Genomic DNA, 9,285 nt, shown 5'->3' with positions numbered 1-9,285 from the left:
TGCTGGATTGGACAGGGTCTTCTGCAGAGCATCCTCTGTTCAGTTGCCCCCTACTGTGCTCCTGGACCAGACCTTCTGTAAAAGAATGAAGCCTGCCATCACTGAACTGCTCGTGAGCTTGCGAACCTACAAGTGCAAGCTTTTAAGTCTTCATCCTTTGAATTTCTGTGAAAAAAGTTGAACAGAATCATTGAATTATTGCCCTAGCCCTCCTGAGTCCCACAAAAGAGTTCAACAAGACACCAACGCCTTTTGTTTGTTTGCTTCCTCCCACAGTCAGGATTGGATCAGGGAATGGGATCACATTTCAAGTTACAGCAGCATGGCCTGGTTGTCTTCAAAGGTGTCTTGCCTTCAGTGGCAGACCAGAACCCAAGCACAGTACATAAGTGACAACAGCGGCTAGAAAAACTGGCTAAGTCACCTCTCTTCCACGCCTATACTCCCCTGCTGTAGCTCCAACCATGTCAGTCTATGACTCAGCAGACCAGCACTTTCTGCTCTTGCTTTCCATGGATACTGGTGAGTTCCTCAGAGCCAGTGATCGTCTGTGTTAAGAAGACACAGTCTACCAAGGAAATGCCACACTAGATCTTGAAGAAGGACTCAGCCACAGTGGGCCGTGGTATGAGACTCTCACAACTTGTCCTGACCTACACACACACACACACACACACACATGCGTGCATGCACGTGCACATATACAAATAATAATGTTTCTAATAGCCATGTGTAGCCACAGCCACTATTATCAGCATTTCATCAAAAGGATGCCTGGGGCTTAAGATGATCTCCCCACTGCAAAGGGAAGGGCTGGTAAATTAACATAATTTTCTTAAGCTTCAAAGTTTATGTTTGGAAACATGCATACTTCCTCTCACTGTCAGGTGTGGTACCAGTTATTTTCTGGAAGTAACTGAGATGACAGTTTCCCAGTGATGAGGACTGTGGAACCGTGAAGAAGATAAGAGGTGCAGTGAGTAGCATCCTGCATAAAGGATGTCATGAATGGGCATTTGACATACTATACCTGAGGGAACATCTAGGAACCGCGTTGGTTGCAGCACCGCTAAAGAGGGCAAAGTGGAGAGGACTTTAGAAAATGATACCTTTAAAGCTCTACGTGCTTGCTGGCTTTGAATACTTTCATGTGTCTACTCATACAGTCTTCTGGTGCAATCCCACCTGCCAAAGTCATTCCCCTTAGAGTGTTGGTGGAGCCTAGAGTTCAGTGCGTATCTGCCTAACATGCCCTCTGAAGCTTCTGCTCTTTATACAAGAGAGTGGTCAGTGTCATCACGAGAACTATAATCACTAGTCAACTTCAAGTTGGAAAAAGGGCCAAGAAGAGACAAAAAGAAATGACCTTTGTTCTGGCTTTTATAGTTTATTAAAGTCATATCATGAGTACCTGGCCTAGATATTGAAACTTGGATGTTGGTGAACCAAGATTTCATTAAAACATTTCCTTACTATTTTTTAAAGGGAATGTGAGGGCAAAAGACAGATTCATTTCCACAATTCAAAGGTAAAACTAAACCATAAAGCATATATTCGTGCTGGTGCCAGTCCCTTAAGTTGCCTCTAGACTCCAAGATCCAGGCATATCATCATGATGTTATTTGCAGAAGTGTTTGACTCAACTGTGAAGATAACATTCTATTCAGTCCTGTTTAAAGCTTTAGTAGCCAAAAATCAAAAAGGCATTTGGTTCTGTGAAGAAAAACACCCTGTAATTTACATGCTTCCATTATTATGGGGACATACATGTATGGGTGAGGGGAGGGATTATTGTATCTACATCCAATTCCTTTGGCAAGTAATGCATTTAATTAATCTACGTGGAGTTCTAGTACAGCACAGTTGATTAGCATAGTAGACAGTGCCTTTTTAATATAACAAATCTACTGAGAATTATTCTTTGTTAATGAGTTGCATCATTTGGGGAAAAAGTTGTCTTATAACCAATTCCTGAAAACAGCACTGCAGCTTTTATGCACATGCTCAGAGCTGACGGAGCCATCCTGAAAATGCATGGAGTCTTTCATTTTCTGGAATCCCTTTCTCAGACTCCCACAAGCTCTTTTTACACTCACTAGTTGGATGTCTTATGAACGGCTGCAAAGGGAGGCTCTCCCCAGGATAGTGAGTCTTGATAGTTTGGAGGGCTTTAGCATCACCATAGAAGCAAATTTGTAGGCATATCTGTGGGGATTGTCCAGATTAGATGATCTGAGATAAGAATAGCAACCCTAAGCTTAAAGAGCACCATTCCATGGACTGAGTTCCTGGACTGAATGGAAAGAAGAAAGCAAGCTGAGCATGAGCACCCAGTGCTCTTTGCTGCCAGACTGTAGATGCAGTGTGACCAGCTGCCTCCATGCTTCTGCTTCCAGGGTTTTCAGGTCATGCTGGTGTGTGTCTTCAAACTGGGCACCAACATAAATCCTCCTTCCTACATTACCTTTGTCCAGTATTTGAGATGAGAAAAGTGACTAGTACAATTACACACTCTTATAAACTTTTAATGAAAGTTTCTTCTATGTCATTTGAAGACTGTATTTATAATCAACATTTTATAATGGGTGGTTTTGAACCCCTTTCTGAACCTGGGTGCAAATCAAGCTTGCCGTGTTCTGCAGGAGTATATATGGATGGGTTCGTTTCTATACATTTGGGGTGTGTGTGTATGTGTGTATGTGGTGAATGTGTGTGTGTATAAAATTTCACTATGTAGCCATGGGTGAGCTGGAACTTGCTGGACTATGATTGCCTTGAACTCATAAAAATCTGCCTGTCTCTGTTTTCTGAGTACTGACATTAAATGTGTGTGTCAAAATGCCTAGAATTCACTAGGTTTATATATTTATTTATAAATAACTAATATTAACCCTTGAGAATTTCATGCATGAGTTCAATGAAATATGATCATATCCACTCCAAACTTCTACTCTCCAACTCCCTCGATGGGACTTTAACATGTGACATGTCCATGTCGTCCTCCAAAATTTATTATTTTCATTCTTTCCTCCTCCTTCTGCATAAGATGGTAAGTATTAAGTCTAGTCTGTGCTACCAGTAAGTGTATAGGTGTGGTACAATCCACGGGAGTATGAGAAACCTACCAGTGACCAGTGACCCCAGGAGAACGATTCTTCTCCCCTAGCAGCTATCACTTCCCAAAAGTTCTTCAGTTGGGGAAGGGGTATTGAGATCACCTCTCTCATTTGTGTTGGGATTTTAACTGCTTTGATCTTGCGCCAATGATCTACAGGTTCAGAAAATGCCTCACAAATGCATATGAAGTTTGAGATACAATTTACATAAAAGAAATTACTCAATTTTTAACTACTCAATCCCCCAAATTTAACAAACTCACACACCTATATAACCGGATTCCTATGAAGATGTTAAATTAACTTTTTTTTCAGCTAGAAAGGTCCCTTATTTACCACCCAAATCAATCTCTAATGATAAAATTAATCTGATATCCATCACCACAGCTTCATTTTTCTTGTTTTAACAACAAAGATGAATAGTATTCCAAAGTGTATATGTATCACATTTTTATTATCCACTTGTCTGTTGAAGGACTTTTACGTTGTTTTGATTTCCCAGCTACTGGGAATAGAATAGCAGTGAAATAGCTCCAAATCTTCAAATGTGATCTGGAGTAACTGCAAAAACCAGGAGAGTAAAAGGGACCATTGTGGGGTGGGGGCTGAACAATAGAGAGGGAATATCAGAGTACAAGCGATGCGAAGGGGAAAATCGGGGGCTCTAATTAGGCAGAGGCAAGCCTCAGCCCTAAACAAAGAAATAAAGAAGAAAAGAGGATAATAAAATAACTGTAAGGATGTCTGAAAAAAATCATAAAAAGCCATACTATTAGTTATCTACCTAAAAATACCTAGAATACAAACAAATAGGTCAGCATTTAATATACATTTACAAGTTAAATAAAGATTTCCCATCTGGACTGACAATGCCCCTCCCCAAGAGCCAGGAGCCATTTAACAAAACCCCAACACCAGCATGAGAGTCCTTATTTAATTTAAAAAAGAATGTTGGGGATTAAGCAAATCACTATTTTCCTAGAACAGTAAGATGGTTCAGTAATTAAGAATATTTGCTGCTTTTCTAGGGGACCCAAGTTTGGTTCCTAGAACCTACATTGAGTGACTCAACTGTCTTTTACTCTAGTACCAGGGATCCAACACTCTCTCACCCTGAGGGTTCCTATTGCAAGTTGTGCTCTTAAACACAGGCAGACACATATACATGCCCATTAGTAAATAATGTCTAAAAACAGAACAAAACAAAAACAAAACCTCTCAAGAGTTTCATCATGTTATGCCCAATTTCCTTCGTAATCTTTGGAGGAAGATTGTGTAGTGGCATTTTATTTGTATTTTAATAAATAAAACTTGCCTGAAGATCAGAGATAACACAGCCCCTCAGGTCAGCCTTACAGACCAGGCAGTGGTAACACACACCTTTAATCCCAGCAGAAACCAGGCAGTGCATGCTTTTAATCCCAGCCCTAGAGAAGATTATAAAATGGGAGGATACAGCTCTCAGACACAGTCCCATTCTGAGACTCCTGGACGTAGGATCACCATTTTTGAACTGAGGTAGAAGTAAGAGTTAGAGGCTTTGCATTTCAGGTCTTCAAATTGAACCCCAGTTTCTCTCTTTGAGTTTTTATTATTTGTGCTTCAAGGTTGAATATTCTTACCTAAGATGCTTGGTGTCTCAATTCCCATTCCAGGTTCTACATGGAGATAGGTTGAGATGGATTTCAGGTAGGAAAGCATTCAGTAACTGTGAGCCCCAGGAACCCACAATGGAGGGTCCAAGCTCAAGCTTGAATAAAGGCTCTTTGTTTTTGAAAACCTGTGATGGTTTGGATGGACCCCATGATCTGGCCATAACATTTGGGGGCTCGTCTGGGCTTCTGCCAATCCTACCAGCACCACCGCCAGTAGAGCCTTCAGCCAGCTGGTAAATTTTCTGTGTTTTCCTTCAGAAGAGATAAGACAAGTAACCTCTACCCAGGTACCTTGAGCATTCCACTGAAAAGAGTCAGCCTCCTTCTGTTGCTCTTGTCCATAGTGCACGGGCAATGGAAGCAGGTAAGACTTGTCTTGGAATGCCATGGGCAGGGCTGCAAGGCAGCCTACTTGTGTGGTTGAGGAACACAATGCAGCAAGGCTGCCAGTCGTAGCTAGCAAGGGGCAGATGACAGGCCTCTGTAGTGATAAGGGCAAACTCTGACTCTTTTACGCAGGCGGTTCGTGTGGTTTGCAAGCATAGGCTGCTGAAGCTCGCTTGCTGGCAGGGACCTTGAAATGCCGTAGAGTTGTGGCTATAAACATGGCTACAGCCTGTATATCCACCGTGAGGCTGGAAATCTAAGGAATGGACTAGATCTAGCTGGCAAAGCCACGGCTTTAGTCCTACTGAGATTGCTTGGTAAATTAAAGACTCATGTGGTCAGAAAAACAGAGAGAGATACAGTAAAGAGAGCGTCACAAACAAAGAAAATGATCAAATGGTTTACAGTGTGTTAAAAATATATGCAGGCTAAAAGTTAAAGTTCTTAAAGTAAAAAAAAAAAAAAACAAGAAAAAAGAGAGTAGTTGGGTGTGATAGTACACACCTTTAATCCCAATACTTGGGAGGCAGGGGGAGATTGACCTCTGTGACTTCATGGTGTGGTAGCACATGCCTTTAATCCCAGTGCCTAGAAGGCAGAGACAAATAGATCTCTGTGAGTTCAAGGTGTAGTAGCATACACCTTTAATCCCAATGCCTGGGAGGCAGAGAACTGAGAGTTCAAGGACAGCCTAGTCTACAGAGTTATTCCAGGTCAAAGATACAGAGAACCTGTCTCAAAAAGCAAAAAATAAAAGTAAAAATAAACAAAATAGAGGTAAAAATAAAGTGCACAAAGATGGAAAATACACAGAGAATTTTGATACTGTATGCTATTATGCTCTCTTTGAATTGTTTGAATGCTGGGGAAGGAGCAAGAGCTGCTAAAAGATATTTGTTTATAAATGTTGCTGAACTAATCCAGCATAGATATTTTGAAAATGCCTTGACTTTGAAATTTAGATCTAAGGACATGATGCTTTGGGAAGGAGTTTCTTATTTTGTTTTCACAGAGGATGAGACCCTGTTCATTTCTTCTATTTCGATTTGATATGATGGACCACCCCCTCCTGAAGGGTTGGTGTGAACACCTTCAGAAAATTGCTTCGCTCAACTGCCAACTGAGATGAAACTAGCACACAGGTTATACCATGAAAGACCTAATTAACGACGCCCCCATTCAGCAGGAAGCAGTTTGGAGAGAAAAAACTGCGCCCATGTTCCCAAATATGGTTTATAAACGTTCTTTAACATTTAAAGGGGGATATGATATAGATATGAATAATTTGCATTAGTATAGATTTTGCTTTATTGATAGAGATTTAAGGTCAATTTTGTTATATGTATATGCATATTTCTGCTATTGATTAAGATATTGTGATTGTGTAGTTCATTAAAAAATGTAATGTATAATTAAGAAATAGGTTAATGGATAATCATCAGTAATGGTCAAACTTGTAGTCATGTTAGTTAGATTTTCTAGATATATAGAGATACATTTCAGTTAGATAGACATTCTTCATATCTTTCAAAGACTGCAGAATATGGCATTTAATCTTTTAATAACTTAGGACTTTTCATGACAATGAGACACTCTGCTCCTGGCAGCACCAATCTACTTCAAGAAGAAGATGGGCATCGAAGAGGATCCTTATGGAGTTTGATAGCCATTTGGGCAAGAAACTGTTCTTGCCTGGACTATTGCATAAACTGGACACAGAGAACCCGCATAGAGAGGACTACTAAACTTGCCTAAAGGTGAGATGATCTTTCGGGGTTCCTGATTCATGAAAGAGTCTGCGAGACATTCTGCAGGACACAACAGATAGTGACTGAACTGACTTTGAAATGTTCTGCTTCATGGAAATGTCTCTGGATACCATGGGCCTGTAGGCCGAAGATGGATGCCCCAACGGTACAGAGAAACTTTGGATGACTGTCCAGGCAGTGAGATGTCTCTGTCATTTCTAGAGTTTGAAAGTTGCTTTTTTCTTGTTTGCTTAGGTAATATTGTATCTTTCTGTAGTCTTTGATGGAGTTAAGAATAGTTAGTTATAGTTATAGTTTTCCTTAGTTATGATAAAGATAAAATAGATATAAATATTGTAATTTTTACTTGATAACTGTTTTGTTATATGTAATTTTGCTATGTTAAAGTTAAAGCCTTCCTTTTTTTGTTTAAACAGAAAAAGGGGAAATGATAGAGGAAGGTCATTGGTTAAAAAAATAAAGAAACTGCTTGGTTGGCCCTTATAGGTTAAAACATAGGTGGGAGGAGTAAACAGAACAGAATGCTGGGAGGAAGAGGAAGTGAGCTCAGACTGACAGCTCTTCTCTCTGGAGCAGAGATGCCATGCCCCACTCCCGGGCAGACACACGCGATGAAGCTCCGACCCAGGATGGACGTAGGCTAGAATCTTCCCTGTAAGACCGGTGCTCACAGATTATTAGAGATGGGTTGATCGGAATATCAGAATTAGCCAGTAAGGGCTAGAGCTAAAGGGCCAAGCAGTGTTTAAATGAAACAATTTGTGTGTTGTTATTTTGGGGCATAAGCTAGCAGGCGGCCGGGGTGCTGGGGATGCAGCCCCGCCGCTCTTATCACTACAGGCCTCAACAGGATATCAAATGCTGAACAGAGAATCTGTAGTTAACTGCTATGGCTGGAGAAATTAGCAATTTTTATCCCCCATGTTCCATGCCATCCCCTCCCATGCTGGCAGGTGGGGTTCTCATGGCCTGGCCTGAGGGCTGCCTACCTCCACTTCTGTCCAAACCTGCCCAAGGTTTTGCTCCACAGGCCAAGGGTGGGGACTTGCTACCTATGGTTGCTAAGCTACAGCAGTTGTATGGTGATGCTGCATTGGAGTAGCCCGTTATAGTTGGACACTTCCCTCCACCACGGCTGCTTTGGTCATTCGTATCCAATGGGTTATAAATATTTGTCATCACTTAGAGAGGTTGGTTATGAATCATTGTGGGTTAGGTTAAGAGAAAATCATTGTTAGTTTCAAGTTCTTCATGCTGGTACAGGTTTGTATGTGATGCAAATTTAGAGTTATTTTTATTTGGTATATGCATGTTTCAGTTCTTGTTCAAAATATTGTAGCCATGCAAGATATTCTAAACTACTGAGGGAAACCACAAGAAAGACGTTGATAAAAGTTTTTGCGTTGTCTGGAAAGTGAGAGAGGAGGCAGGGGATGAGGATAATGAAGAGAGGGAAAGAGGAAGAGAAATTTTGCTGAAGTAAAAAAGTTTGAGGTAGCTGAGTGGTGGTAGAACATACCTTTAATCTCAGCACTCAGGGAGGTAGAGGCAGGAGGATCTCGATGAGTTTGAGGCCAGCCTAATCTATAGAGTAAGTTCCAGGACAGCCAGAGATACAAAGAGAATCCCCGTCTTTAACACACACACACACACACACACACACACACACACACACACACACACACCAGTTTGAGAAATTAGAGGAATAAACTAAAGGTATATAGAAAGTTGTAGAAAAAACAGAGGGGATATAAATTATATTTGCTATGGTTTCTCATACCTGCAAATACTGAATTTGAAAAGAAACCATGAAATAAGTAGGAAATTTGAACATATTAGGTTAATCCTGGTTGGAAAGTTTTGTTTATTTCTTAAGAAAGTTGTATATGCTTGTTTTTTCTGTTTTTTTTTTTTTTGGTGTATTTGTAAGTTTTTTTTTGCAAGAGTAGAGCTGAAACAGAAATGGTTTGAATGTTTTCACATTCTCTGATGCTGACAATAGCCAGTCACCACCCAGTGTTACAGTGGCTGCATTGTGGTCAGTGCTCTGAATTTACCTGTTAGCTCTGGTCACTGGATTTGGGATAGCAGCAGTTTAGATGTCTTTTCAATGTAGATAACATTAAAACTGTTCTATGTTGTTCTTTATTGAAAAGCTGGCTCTAGAGTTGGAGCATGGCTCTTCCTTCACTAGACCCAGGCATGCTTATTTAAAAGTTTCCTCTGTGTCGGTCTGTCTGTCTGAGCCCCTGTCACAGAGACAAAGAAAAGAAGAAAAACAGAACAGCCAAAAATTTAGACTTGGTTTATATGGACATTCTATACCTTGAGATTCCAGAATTTATTTTGTTGGATATG

Source organism: Microtus pennsylvanicus, chromosome 11, assembly GCF_037038515.1.
Source record: "Microtus pennsylvanicus isolate mMicPen1 chromosome 11, mMicPen1.hap1, whole genome shotgun sequence".
Classification (NCBI taxonomy): Eukaryota; Metazoa; Chordata; class Mammalia; order Rodentia; family Cricetidae; genus Microtus; species Microtus pennsylvanicus.
The sequence above is the reverse complement of the archived record's forward strand: the minus strand, read 5'-3'. Positions refer to the sequence as shown.